Source organism: Dermacentor variabilis, chromosome 8 (genome assembly GCF_050947875.1).
Source record: "Dermacentor variabilis isolate Ectoservices chromosome 8, ASM5094787v1, whole genome shotgun sequence".
NCBI lineage: Eukaryota > Metazoa > Arthropoda > Arachnida > Ixodida > Ixodidae > Dermacentor > Dermacentor variabilis.
This window is the reverse complement of record NC_134575.1, coordinates 21836745-21850937: the sequence shown is the minus strand read 5'-3', so window position 1 is coordinate 21850937 and position 14193 is coordinate 21836745. Positions and strand designations below refer to the sequence as shown.

General features: G+C 47.3%; 1 protein-coding gene across 5 annotated transcripts in view; it reads right to left on the bottom strand.

The window, feature by feature from the left end:
- The window catches only part of LOC142589802 (uncharacterized), a 40279-nt gene extending 26400 nt beyond the window's left edge, over positions 1 to 13879 (bottom strand). For 4 of the 5 annotated variants that reach the window (XR_012829956.1, XR_012829955.1, XR_012829952.1 and 1 more), the window contains exons 1-2: positions 13470 to 13879; positions 9435 to 9665 (exon numbers count right to left, since the gene is read on the bottom strand). The gene's annotated coding sequence lies outside the window, so the exon portion shown is untranslated. Of the gene's footprint in view, positions 1 to 7861; positions 7958 to 9434; positions 9666 to 13469 lie in introns of all 5 variants that reach the window. The other variant, XR_012829954.1, reaches the window with a different exon arrangement.
- Between the last annotated feature and the right edge of the window lie 314 nt (positions 13880 to 14193).

Below are 14193 nucleotides of genomic sequence, written 5' to 3'. Positions count from 1 at the left end.
GGCACCAAGTGTTCCTAGGAAAGCACGAACTAGGAGTCCCAGTGCAGTAGAGGCCTCGTACATAATTACTTTCGACGACGGCAATACGATGTGCCATTGTATTGCTTGAATGCTAAACTCAATACTGTCGAGAGTCATAATCTGCCGATTGATAATTGCGTTTGTAAGCAAACATATTCGTTTGCTTTGAAACCCAATTTTAAGAATTTTAAATAAAGTTTCATTGCGTACGCCGGAGAGAAATAGACATTTATTAGGTGTTTTTTTCCTCCGGTAATTCACATTATTGGTTTCTCAAGTCGTGGTTGGGCAGCTTCATGTTGGGAGTGATCATGGAACAGGAACTGCGGCGCTGGTAAGAAAGTGCCAGCGGCGCAGCGTTCGTGGAAGCCCCGGAGTGAGGGTGAGACCGGGGTGTCAGGGATTAATCATAACTAACAATATCCAGCAAAGAAGTTCTTGTTACTTCCGAAAGCGTGGTAGTACTCACTTATACAGCTTCGCTGTCTTTGATGTATTGGTTGCTCGTGTTGGCATACATCTACGAAGTGTTTTATTTTGTTACAATCACAAAAGGTCAATAAAGATGATTATGTAGTTGTGTCAATGCATCATCACTAAAATTACGAGAATGAAAAGATTCGTCAGCGAGGTCGATATAAGCGTTGCAATACAACGAATCCCATAAAATAAAAAAGAACTTCGTATATATCTTTTGCTTGTGCTTGAGGTCTTATCAAGTGCATGTGCTGATAATCAAGTACAAATGTTGGCGGTAAAGTGAGAGGGGAAGCATCTTATTCACGCGACGGACGCAGTATTGAACAATTATGCAAATAAGTCCGAGGGGCTGAGCAGTAATTAATCGCCCCGTCGTCAGCGTTAGCTTGTGCTTGAGATTTTGTCACGCAACGGGTTTGTTGCCCAAATGACCTTTCTAGAGAGCGCAAGAGGCCAAACCTGATAGAACGATTGGTGAGCTGCTTGGAAGCTACAGGCTGAGTATCGAAATGATGTTGTCATGATAGTGGCATTGTGCATACACACGCACGGGTCGGAGATTTTCTACATTATGGCTAAATATGTCACAAGGCAGAAATTGTAATGATTCATTATTGATACGGAATATGGAGCCCTGTTCGTGCCGCATCTAGCACCGCCGTCGTCGTGCCGTCGCACTATCGACGGCACGTGCCTGACCTGCAGGAGAAGGTTAGTTTCACACCACATTATGACACAAGAACCATGAAGAGAATTGGGGGCACCATTAACCTGTACTGATTTTCTACCTGGGCGCCGGCGGATGCACATTGCGTCGCAGCTGGCTCTGCTAATGCACCCTCAAAACCCGAAATCTTCGACCATCGGCACGAAATCGTACAACAATAGTCACCGGCAAGTCACCAGCAAGTCACCAGCTTTTACTTGGCACCAATATTTCCGGGCAGGACTCTTTCTTATCGCGAGATGGCCGTTTGAAATCCCTAAGTGGCGGTCACCGCGTTAAGTCTAAACGTGCCGCCGCGACAGCGGCACGGCGGACGCGAGCGCCGCGTCGGCATCCGACGCACCCTGCAACGCCGCACCCTGGGTAGGGGCTCGAGCCGCGGAGATGTTCGCCAGAAATTCCGCCCGGCTGGCCAGTTGGACTGCATGGATGCACAAGACTTGGAGCCGACATGTCGAATGATGCACATCCTCAGCCACCTGTGCCTCACACTCCGTGGTGCCGGGTGGTCGACGCTCGCCGATGGGGCGGCTGACGCCGAGGAGTCCTTCAAGACATCACCCTCCCCATTCGACTCACACTAACGTCGGCACGGACACGGCTTGCCTCGGCTGTCGCGCTTCCCCGCAGGGGACCACAAGGTGGTTCTCCGAATAAGAGGAGGTATATCACTACAACAAGAAGCGGTCTTACCGCTGCGAGACGGGATACAAACCGCGCTCCGTTCCCAGATGCCTCCGGTGGCACGCATACGAGTACGCAAGGAACAGAACATCGCCCTGGTGAGCACCCTGGACCCTTACCTCGCGAAACAGCTTTGCCAGATTCAGACGCTCCTGCTCGGCAGCAAATTGTATCAAGTTTCTGCATATGTGGCTTCCCCGGACAACTCCTGCAAGGGCATAATCACAGGCGCCCTACCTATACCTACCGTGGAAGCCCTTATCAACGATACGGTAACCTACACCCATGATATCAACATAATTCAAGCCCAACCTTCGGAATGAACGGAGCATGCCTCTACACTTTCGAGGGCAGGCGTGTTCCCCAGCTAGGTATATTTTCAAAGCTTATAATTTCGATGCAGGCCTTTCCGTCCAGTCACCCAAGTGTGCCACTGCTGCCGCCAAACCAGACATCGACATGACATCTGTCCATACCCACAAGAACGGCGGTTCGGGAACTGTGGCTTGCCCAACCCAGATGAACATCACGAAGGCTGCCTTTCACGCTGTCTTACCTGCGGATCCGATGACCATCCCACCACCGACTTGAGTTACCCGGCTCGTCAGAGGGTGCTCGGGCCCCGAGCTGTGAATGAGTGGCGCCAGCGCCCAAAGGCTCCCACTACGACTCCACCGAGGTGGGGTACCGAGGTACCAACGACAAACCAACAACCTGACGACGTTCCTATGAATGCCCGCAGCCAAGGGCCTCACAGCACTGCCCGAGCCAAGTAAACGAAAATATCACCCCACGAAAAGAAAACCCAACAAGCACATGCTCAACCCCGAGTACCTCGTGCCATACGGACACCGGCGACACCACTCACGAACCACCCGCCGCCTTCTCCTGGGCAGTGCGGTACGAGAAGCGACGCTACGTTGCCGGCACTCCCGCAAGGAGAGCCCACCCATGCACCTGGCTCTGCGGCAAGAGGGGGTCTGAAGATTTTATCTGGTTTGGCAACCGGAGGGTGGCCGGATCCAGACACATAGCTGCAGCAGTGGCAGGACCCTCTGGGCCGACACTGGTAAGTCACCCGTTGAACAGGCCTCCCCACTACCTTCCCGCCCCCCTGCGCCGCCCCATGCACCGCTCCTCTCAGAACAGACCTGTGCGCGATATTTCCAAACCCCAAAATTCACACAAGGCCTTACGCAACCAGTTCTAAAATTTGTAAGCGACAGCCTCGAGGCTGTTAAAACACAAATGGTTAAGGAACAAGAACAGGCTCTGCGACGAGTAGAGACCGCGTTTAATCAACGCATCTGCAAAAGATAATCTGCAATGAATCAGCTCTTCGATTTGCATCCTCAATCATCACTCACCTCTAAGCATAAACAGCCCGAACCTGCCACCGTCGCTCACTCCCCTCAGCCCACGGAAGAGGTGACCAGACCATAGGTGGGGGTTCCGACCCCGTAACGACTCAACATGGCCAACTCTTATAAGCGACAGAATTCAGGTAGAGCGCGCTTACCTCCTCCATCTGGAAACCAAACTTTACCTGACCTAATCATATGGCAATGGAATTGTAGAAGCATCAAAAAGAAACTCGCCCAATTGGCCGCATACATTCAACAGTTCCCGAAGCCGCCAGATATACTGGCCCTGCAGGAAACATGGTCCGCGTCTTTATCCTTGCAGAGATATCACGTGGCATCCGTAACATCGAGTACCGTTATTGTTATTAATAAAACCCTCCCCTTCATAGACCGAACCCCTTACCGGGGGTCCTTCACAAGGAGGAACCGAGAACGCCGCTCTCGAGATGATCCGGTCCAACCCCACATCGGGAAAAGGACTGTTGGTTTTCAACATATACAGTCACCCTAAGGATAAGGGCACACGATTACCGGAAATTTTATCTCAAACACGCTATACACATCGAATCATAGTGGGCGACTTTAACGCCCACTAAGATTCTATTATATAACCCCACGCCCAAGGCATGGGGTTATATAAGTAACGCGTCGAAGGGCAACTTTATACATGCCACTATGATGCACCACGCACTTACTTTAATCACAGATCCTACTATACCAATGAGAGTGCGCACCAGTATGGCAAGGGACACCACGCCAGACCTCACGATGAAAAGCACACATGTCATAGTGAAAGCACACGAGGTCCTGCCTCACTCCTTAGGCAGCGATCATCAGGCGATACAAAGAATCCTAACGCGAAATTCCAAAATTTTTTGGCCCGAAATTGAGACTCTCGTTGACTGGGATAAACTACGGTCGCACGTCGCCGTGGAGAATACCACACCGCAGACCTTGGAGTCATGGACTCATAAGATACAACATGCTCTGGACAGAGCTGGAAGAAAGGTTAAGAACACCAAAAATGCCCCTGCCCCTGTAGACCCCACCTCCTCCATCTGTGGGAGTCTCGTCGAAGCTTCTCCAAACGATGGAAGTTCGAGAAATCAAACCGCAAACTTCACCTTCGTATCGCTGTAGTCACGGAGGAGGCTGCACACTATGCCACCCAGCTTGCTCAAACAAACTAGCACAAATTTTGTGGCACACTGAAAGGAACGCTGGGCACAATATGTACTTGGAACCTCCTGAAGGCTCTTCTCGATCCCACTTCCACCAACACTTACGCAGACACTACTACTCATAAGCTGATTTTTTAAAGGAGCAAAAGGGCCAGGATAATATGTAAAACGCCAAAAATCTATATATGCCACAGCCCATACCTACACATCCGAACGCAGCCCCTTTAACGCCCTCTGACCCAGTCGAAAACCTGGGTGCAGATAACCCACACCCGGAGGGGAAACAGGCCCTTGGTTATATTACCAGGAACACCGAACCAGGGCCCGACCAGATAACGTACAACGTCCCCCGAAATTTAGATGACATATCATTGCAGGAGCTCACGGACCTCTTTAACGAACACTGGCGAAAGAGCACACTGCCTGGCGATTGCAAACACGCCCAGATTCATCTTATTCCCAAACAGAGTAAATCCTTACTGCCTCAGAATTTACGACCCAACTCGCTCACGAGTTGTGTGGGCAAACTTCTTGAGCACGTGATTGTCTGGCGACTACAGCCGTACTTAGAAGCTAAACATTTTTTCCCGAACACTCGGTTTGGCTTCCGCCCCAACCTATCGGCGCAGGATGTCCTCTGGCATATTAATGAGACCTTATTAAATGCCATAAGACGGACGGCACACACCAGAGCCATCCTAGCATTACACATGCAAAAGGCCTTTGACAACGCCAGACACGACCATATCCTCAGGACGCTTCCCACCACAGGTTGTGGCCATAAGGTCTGGCTCCATGTCAAAGCTTTTTTGAAAACTCGCACCGCCGAGATTAGATTAGGTCCAGTCACATCGGTCACTTTTGCCCTTCCAAACAAGGGCACACCCCAGGGAGAGTCCTATCGCCACTATTATTTAACGTAGCCATGGCCCTACTCGCCAGAGACCTCGCAGGTATCACAAAATTGCACAACGCTTTTTATGCTGATGATATGACCCTATGGGTGTCACATGACTCTAGTGAATAGGCCCAAGATATCCTACAAACTGCTCCCAACGTTATCGAACGGCATATTAGCATAATGAAGCTCTTCTGCTCGCCAGAAAAGTCCAAATCGTTCTCTATTAAACCCCGCAAGTGCGACCCAGGCATACACCTGTTCATACACGGTCAACAAGTTCCTGAGGTACATAGAATCAGGATCCTGGGTCTGCACATTTAATCTCACCTAGATGAGGGTTTTACACTGAAGCTCCTCGATAAGTAAATAAAACAAATTTCAGGACAGGCTCGCCGGATTGCGTCGCGCAATCACGGTCTGCCTGAAAAGGACACCATACAAATGATTGAAGCTTTGGGATTCAGTCGCCTCGCCTACCACCTGCCGTATCACCACCTCATTCAAAAACAAATGGCTGAGGCTAATCGTCTAATTAGGCGGGCGGTTAAGACCGCACTGAGGCTGCTGATGCGCGCTAGCACTACCCGCCTCCTACAGATTAGTGTCTATAATACTGTCCAGGAAATCACAGAGGCACAGAGGAGTAATCAACTTCTGCGCCTCCCCCGAACACCCAGTGAGCGAAACCTACTCCGAACACTGCGGTGTGAGGCAAGCGGCACGATCCCGATAGAAGAACCGTGGTTCCCCCTTCCTGTAAGACTCGCAGCTAACATGCAACTCAAACCCTTGCCACGAAACATGAATTCGCACCGCTATCCGAGCTAACGTAAGGCGTGGGCTGATTACTACGCCCGAAGTTATCAAAATGGCGAAGACGTCCTCTATGTCAACGCTGCGGTCGGTCCACTCAAAGGAACGGTCACGGCGGCTGCTATGACGGAGGACGCACGAATTAACATCTCTGTCTGGATTAAAACAGCGCACCAACGCGACTGAGGGGGTCACATTAGCCCTAGCAGTGGCGCATGCGGCTGCAGATTCTACCCTTACAGAAATCTGCACCGATTCCCATTGTGCCTACCGTTACTTTCTTCAAGAACTAGCACATAAGATGGTCACACACATTTTACAAAACATTCCTTAGCTTCCCCACCCGGTGACTATCACGTGGATCCCTTGGCATGAGTGTGTCCCCGGGAAAGAGCGCGTTAATGCGCATGGCCGAGGTCTTTTCCTCCGGACCCTGGACGACCACTCCCCCAACCCCATGGAAAAACCAGGAGAGGGCATCTACACCTACCACCAGATTACCACGTATTACAGGGATGATAGACGAGATTTAGCTCCCCCTCACCATTCCCTTACTACCCATCAGAGTACAATCTGGCGCCAGATCAAACCAGAGAATTTATTTCTCCCTATCTGGCACGTTTATTTTGCCCTGGTCTCCATAATCCACAATGTACCACCTGCCGAGCGCCCCGGGCAGATCTTTTCCACTGTTTGTGGAGCTGCCCCACACGGCGGTAGAGTCTATTCCAAACCCTTTCTTCTCCTCGTGAGAGGCCGCTCTTCGAGCCACTTACTCGGATGACCAGCTCTGGCTGGTGGACCGTGCTTGCCTAGAGATGTCGGCCAGGAGGCTCCCGGAGGTCTTGGGGCCGAACCATGTTTAAATATATCCAATAAAGTTTTATCCATGCATCCACCCAACCTGTCCTCAATCGGCTCTACACATTTGTCAGCGTATAGCGTCCTGGCTTTTCGCTGCTGGCACAACTGCGACACGCACACAGCTGAGCAGCTGTGTGCAAAAGCACACTGTGATGAGCTCATTTGTCTGAACAGAGATACAGTCATTTTATTGAGCGCTAGCAAATGCCGGCAGCTTCTTAGTCGGCCTCATCTCGTGCAACCAGGAGGTACGATTCCAGTGGCACTGCTGCCAGCGTTCTTCATCGCGCCAGCGTTGTGTAAAGCAGGAGACACACGGTCCGGTTTCGCGTCCGATCGGACGTGCGGCGCGCCGGAACGACGTCATATCCGGCTGGTTTCGCCGCGTCGGAAAGCTCTATCGGACGTTCCGCATGCGACTGCCGGGCCAGTTGAAAAACTGGCCCGGCAGTCGCATGCGGAACGTCTGATAGAGCTTTCCGACGCGGCGAAACCAGCCGGATATGACGTCGTTCCGGCGCGCCGCACGTCGGATCGGACGCGAAACCGGACCGTGTGTCTCCTGCTTAACGATGGCTATCCGCCGAGCAGCTATTCCTGCTGATTAGCAAAAGTTCTCATGCCAGCTGCGTCGCGCCATTGTGTCGCCTTTACATATTGTAAGGATACCACCTCAGGAGCTTGAGAGCAACGTTAAAGCTTGCTACGGCTTTCAACATTTTACCTCCGGGTGAAGAAGCAATTTTTTTGTCATATTAGCACTATAACACTGTCTTTTTCTTCCTTGCCATTGCACTAGAAAAAGAAAGAAATCAAATACTCATACTTTTAAGCCAAGAATATCCAGACGGAGAGGCTGTTCATGCGCTTATCTATGAATTATTCAACAGCCCGCACCGAAAGCCACGTAAGTTTTCTTTCGCTAGAAAAGACAAAAAGAGAAAAAAATAACTTGTTTCCTTTGTGTTTGAGAAGCGCACATATGTACCTAACGCAAGCTGCGAATTTAGGGAGAATTTTATTTCTGGAAATATGCATTGTGTCGACGCTTCTAAATTTAAGAATCATACTTTTTCGAACAGCAAAATGTGTTGCGTTCTCAACACGTTTTCGGCGTTTCCCGCCTGCGTGAAGGTATACAGCATACATGTTTATTGGTTATCCCATAAATAAGGCGAAATTGGCGAAAACACGTACAAGGCAAGCTAAGAATATTTACTTATTGTATTACTTCACATAATTTCATTGTTTGAACACCTAAATGAGTGCACTAGTGGCAAAGAAGAAAACCTTAAATCATCTAATTAATTGGACTGAAATGTAATAGTGTTATCATCAAAATGCAGCAAAAAGTATCTAAGCTGTGGAGACATTTTTATGTATCTACTTGAGGCGTCTGAAAGGATTCGTTTGCCGAGATTAAGGGGGCCTGCACACACACGAAAGGGACTTATTTCACAGACATATACCCTCTTTCCAAGTCCGAATAAGATCCACTTCACAACCTATTTACAGAAATCTCAATCTTGTTTTTGTGTGTTACATGGTAGGCGTTATCCCATAACATCTTTAGTGTTTAATCCAATTTCTTGATGTATATACGGGGTGTTTATTTAAAATACAGATATTTTATGAAAAGGTAATGAGCGCTGTGAATGTGGCGTTTCTGCAAACGAGTTCTTAAGCGAGGTGGACATACCTTGACTCCGATATGTGAGCTTCTCAAGAATAATTACAAGAAATTCAATCAATAAAGCTTTTGCTAGTACCTTGGGGGAACTTCTCTAAATGACGAATTTTTAAGTAGTCGCACTTTAATGCACAGCGTTTTTTTACCTTTAATATCGCTCCTCAATAGGTATTCCATATGTTCTGCTTCGTGAATGCGAATGGTGAACGTCCTTTTGTCCATGCGGTATTTAGTAGTAGGCCCCAAGGCTACGCGTTGGGACCGCTTCTCTTCCTTACTTTCATCAATGATGTTTCTACGGCAATCCAGATGTTTTCATCTGGTCTTTGCGCTGACAACATCAAAGAATTTAAGCAGATGGGCTATATGTAGAACTGCCACGCTCTCCAGTCTCACCTATCCTCGTTCTCGAGTGCTGCAAATGTACCGGCTCACTTGGTATTTTTCTAAAGCCATAGTTAAATTACATTCAAGCAGATGTCATGCTGCTATCTTCCCTTATTCTTTCGATAGCACAGCGTTGACCAAAGTTGCTGACATAAGGTATTTTGTGAGCTTTAAGTAGAATTTTCCTCCGACATCAAGTTGCCGATAGGCTATTCTAAGAGCCCCTATTCCGATTTCTCCATTCGTTCGGAAATTTCCATCCGCAGAAACATTCCATTTTTTTCTAGAACCTAGGTTGTAAACGTAAAAAATATATACATACCTTATTGCACTCACTCTGCGCAGGGCAGATGATTTGCTCGTGCAGTAAAACAACTCAACGCTAGGTGTTTGACTGCTACAAAAATCAAATACAATGAAAGAAGTGTCGATTTTTTTCATTCTGAACTTCCATTTCAAGCGAAAGCGTTCCCAAACGTCATTCTTGTGGCCCGTAGTCCAAGGTGTGATTGCAATCCCCGATAAAGGAAAATTCTTCAGACATACGTGCCAGCTGCAATGAAGTTTGATTTAGTTTGAGTACTAAAACAAAATAAACACGTGTTCACATTATGCACGCACAAAAAATGCACGCGTGTGCATATAGTGGCCAACTCGCACATAGAGGCTGTTTCAAAGGCGTTGATATATATATATATATATATATATATATATATATATATATATATATATATATATATATATATATATATATATATATATACATTAGGGGCGTTGTATTACGAATCGGGTGTTTCATAAATTCAAGGAAATACATGTGCACATGTACAAACAAACACATTTAATTTGGGCTTTAGTCCGGGGTCCGATCCTCATAAATTGTGAGATTGCAAACACCATGAGCTCACTTCATCCATTTTTTCTATAAGCTGCAAGACAATAAAAAAAAAACCGTGGGGATTAATGAATAGCAACAGGCATATACGTTAACTCATGTAAAAAATGCAGTTTTGCAAAAAAGGCGCAGTATCAGTAGAGATAGCAAATGCGTAGACGAAGTAAGATAGTAAAGTAGTTGTAAAGATAGCAGATTTATCAGCCGCATACACTTGAACACATTCGTTTACTATCTACACCAATAGCATAGTGTCAGGCCGGCCAGACAAACATGGAGATACTACACTCGATGACCGCGGACACACGTGTCAAAGCCCTGGCATGAGGAAGTGCGGCAGCGTCAGCGAGCGAATTGGCCTTCGTGCTGTGTATCCCTTCAGCGCAAACTGCGCAGCGAGAACGCAGCACCCGGAATGGTATGAGCCGAGGCCGCACCTAGACTCATCCTTCAACGCTAGTCGCCTCCATGACAGCACGCGCGCGGCCGCGCAATGCGTAGTTGCTCTCCCTCATCTTCCGACGGGACCTTTAGCACGACTGAAGACGACGCGTTTCATCTATGCTTTTCTCCCTCGCATGCAAGATTTAGCAGCGATCGTAGGCTCGCCTCGCCTACTTTCAACCGAAACTGCAGCATTGCGCATGCGGCGACGGTGTTATCGCCTTTGGACTTTATACGGAACACCACGGTGACGGCGACGGCAATAATGCGCCTGACGTGTCTATATAATTCTTATCGAAATAAAGAAGCTTAGGTGCACTGAATACAAACAGGCGTACATTCAGTAAAGTCCACAGCAGAGTGTGGGAAATAAAAGATCGAGAGATGTGGCTAGTAGAGAGCACGGGAGAGTAGTAACATGTTAGCATACAGCAATGGAGGTGTCGGAGCTGCCACGGTAGCTTCCTGGTTTCTTACGCTGTTTCTTTAAAGTTAGTGCAACTTTCAGTAGACTAACTAGTGCACTGAAATCCCTTCCATAACTCATCCATGCTGTTACTTCCACTAACCTCCGACTTTTGTGAACTACATTCCATCCCATTCATTGAATAGGTTGTATCTTTTGCAATAACTGGCAAACTGATTTTTCTTTATACGGAGTCTACGCGTGTATGAAAAATAGCCGTAAAAGCTTAGCAACGATTACGATACTCATTATTGCGAAATTCAATAGGTGAATAGGTGTTTCCATTTTCCTATATATCGAGGCATCCCACCGATCACCGCACCGGCTGGCAGAGTGGCGACGTGCGGAGAAATTAAAGCACTTTCGAAGAACTCCACATTAAAAAAAAAATGAACTACTGGCTCTCCCGTAATTGAAAGTAGATGTGAGCATTAAATGGCAACCGGCAAATCAGATTTGTTGGAGATGATACTAGCCACACTCTTAAAATTGATGTAGTGCATGCTCGCAATGACCCAACCCACCACACCAAACCACGGCCCGTCACGCCATACTGTGCGCTGTTCCATATGGATGCCGGCCAGTTGGTAAAAAAAAAGACGGCTGAAAGTGGCACAACAGGCAGCGAAAACAATAGAGAGACAGAGCGCACTGCCCTTCTAGAAGTGATCGAAGGAGCTGCGTGGCGCCATCTCTCGAAGTGACGCATACACGCACCGAGAAAGTCGTGGAACGCTGGCGTTGAAAAGACCACAGGCAACCCTATATCAGCGCCACAAAGATGACAGTAAAGTGTACGGTGCCCTGTATATTCCTTTTAAACATCGGTATTGGAAATCACAAATAGAACTTCAGCGTACTGGAAGTTACAGCTTGAGTGACGTAGTGAACAATTAGTAGGAAGAACTAAGCAGCAGTATATTTTGTAACTTGTTTGGGTAGTAAAGCGTATGTCGCACTCCTACAGCGGGCTGAGGGCCCGGGACCGCATTTTGTTATGTCTTGAGCGGTTGCCCGGATGTTTCGTTTTGTTCTCCCAGCTTGCAGGGACTTTCTCGATTGTGTGCCCGGATAACGGCTTTGGTTTGTCGGTCAAGGTAACTTGTAGGTCGCCGACAAAGGCGGCTGAAAGTATTTCATGCTTCAAAATGACAAAACTAGCGTTTTATTGGGCGAACACGTGCCCTCAAAAATGGGCTACACACAAGGAACGGCGACAGCGGCGAACGCAGTTGGTGATCGTCGAAAATCTGATCTGCCGGTCAAGCGCATCGGCTTTTATAGACTAGTCATCGAAGTTTCCAGAATGGTGCCCGCGTGTCTTCCAGAAAGTTCTACGTAATTCGCGTCGCACATGCATTCAGATTTCACAAGGTTCGGTGACAACAGAACCATCGATAAAATCCGGGAAACATCCGATGCATGCGGGTGCGTCCCGCGCTGAGTGATAAGATTTCTTAGACGGGGAATAGTGCTCACCAAATAAACATAAACAAGTCCATGTGTCAATATACAGGTTGTCCAACATAACGTTAGCCTATGTTTCAAAAACGAAAGACACTCCGGACGCGAGTTCAACCAAATGCGTAATGTTGGCACTGGCCTAGAGTAGCACAGTAAGAGTGCGCAAGTTCCCCATCGCGTGGTATTTTTTCACATTTCGCGGGCTTTCTTTGGAACGTGGAAGAAAGGACCACGTGAGATATATCGTGTTGGAAACAATTTCTTGATAGGTTTCCCATGTAACTCTTCAACTTCGCCTATAATACTTGGAGTCGAAAAGTTGGTTTATAAAACATAACTAATCCTTTAGTTAAGGGGAAAATCAGTAACAGCCTGAGTAAATCTAGACCAGTGCCATCATAATGCATACGGTTCAACTCGCGTCCGGAGTGCCTTTATTTTAAGAACTTGGGCTAAAGTTATGCGAGACAACCTGTTTGAACGTCTAAACATGTTTTATTGAGTAATGTAATTTTTTATCTCTGAATAAGTAGCAAATTGGATGATGTTAACGATGGCAATTAATAGAGCTCCACTGAATACTTTTTCTTGCCTCAGGTTCAGCATTAAAATGCACCGAAAACTGTACTATTGTTGTGCGTAATGTGAACGAAGTCAGTTCTCATATTTCCGTTAGGAAGATGTCGTTGCATTACTGGCCTTCATTTTCCGAAGGTATGGAATGACAATGTTACTCCTGCAAGAAATCTGTAATGACATGCTTTTTATTCTAAAGAACTCGTTACAACAGGGCAGTCGTACAGTGCATTTAGACTCGCGCTAAAACAAAACGTCATTGAAGCCCGCGAGCTTCATAGGTTGTCTTCCGAGAGCGCGAACTAAGCAGCCGTAAGGCACTTGGATTTCCATGTGCTTCGGTGTCAATGGCCTTAAACGCGACAAACGTACTGTCTTGTGCAACGTTCTTCTTTTTAATTTCACTAAGCGAGAACATACCAGCACAAATACGCAACTCAGTTCCGTCTGTGTTCTTATTTTACAAAGTGATGCAGGCAATATAATGAAAACAAAAAGTACGAATTACTTACTGTAATTAGGCATGGGACGAAGTGGTCTGGGTGTTGGCGGTGTTGAAGGTATTTTACCTCTACTTCCGGAACGTTGGGAGGGCTGATGCTTTGGTCGGTTTGGCTGACGATGCACGACTCCAAGCGCGCACCAGTGATTTACATCTTGCATTAATAATATGAGAAACATGGCTGTCACAGAAACTAGCAAGATTACTGAGCTCCAATATTTTACCATATCTAAATTCGCAGACGTTTCAGTGTAGAATTGTCCAGTATGTTCAATATATTCGAGCACAATTGCCCGGCAATTCGTATTTCCGACTGTGGTTTTTCATGCTACTTCATTTACGCAGTTCCTTTAGCGAGTGCACCGTAATCCTTTTTTTAAAACTCTTTTGTTATCCAAGGCACACGAAGCCCGTGTGCGAGAGCAAAGACGCGAAAAATGTCGTAAGGGTGAGAAACAAATATTGAACAATATATAGCAATACATTCTCACTTGACAACCCGATATCATACTGTGGACCATTGTATTGTCCACGAAAAACCAGCAGGAATATCTGAGACATCCCCACCCTACAGTGGACTAATGGTGGAAGCGCTGCCCGACGCAGGTTTAGCTCAACACGTGTATGACAGCTTCGGCCTAATTATGGCGTGAGGCAGGCTGCGCCATTATTGGCCGTCTGATGGTTCTGTAATTATAATCTTTTCTTGTTTTCTTTTTTTTTTTGGGGGGGGG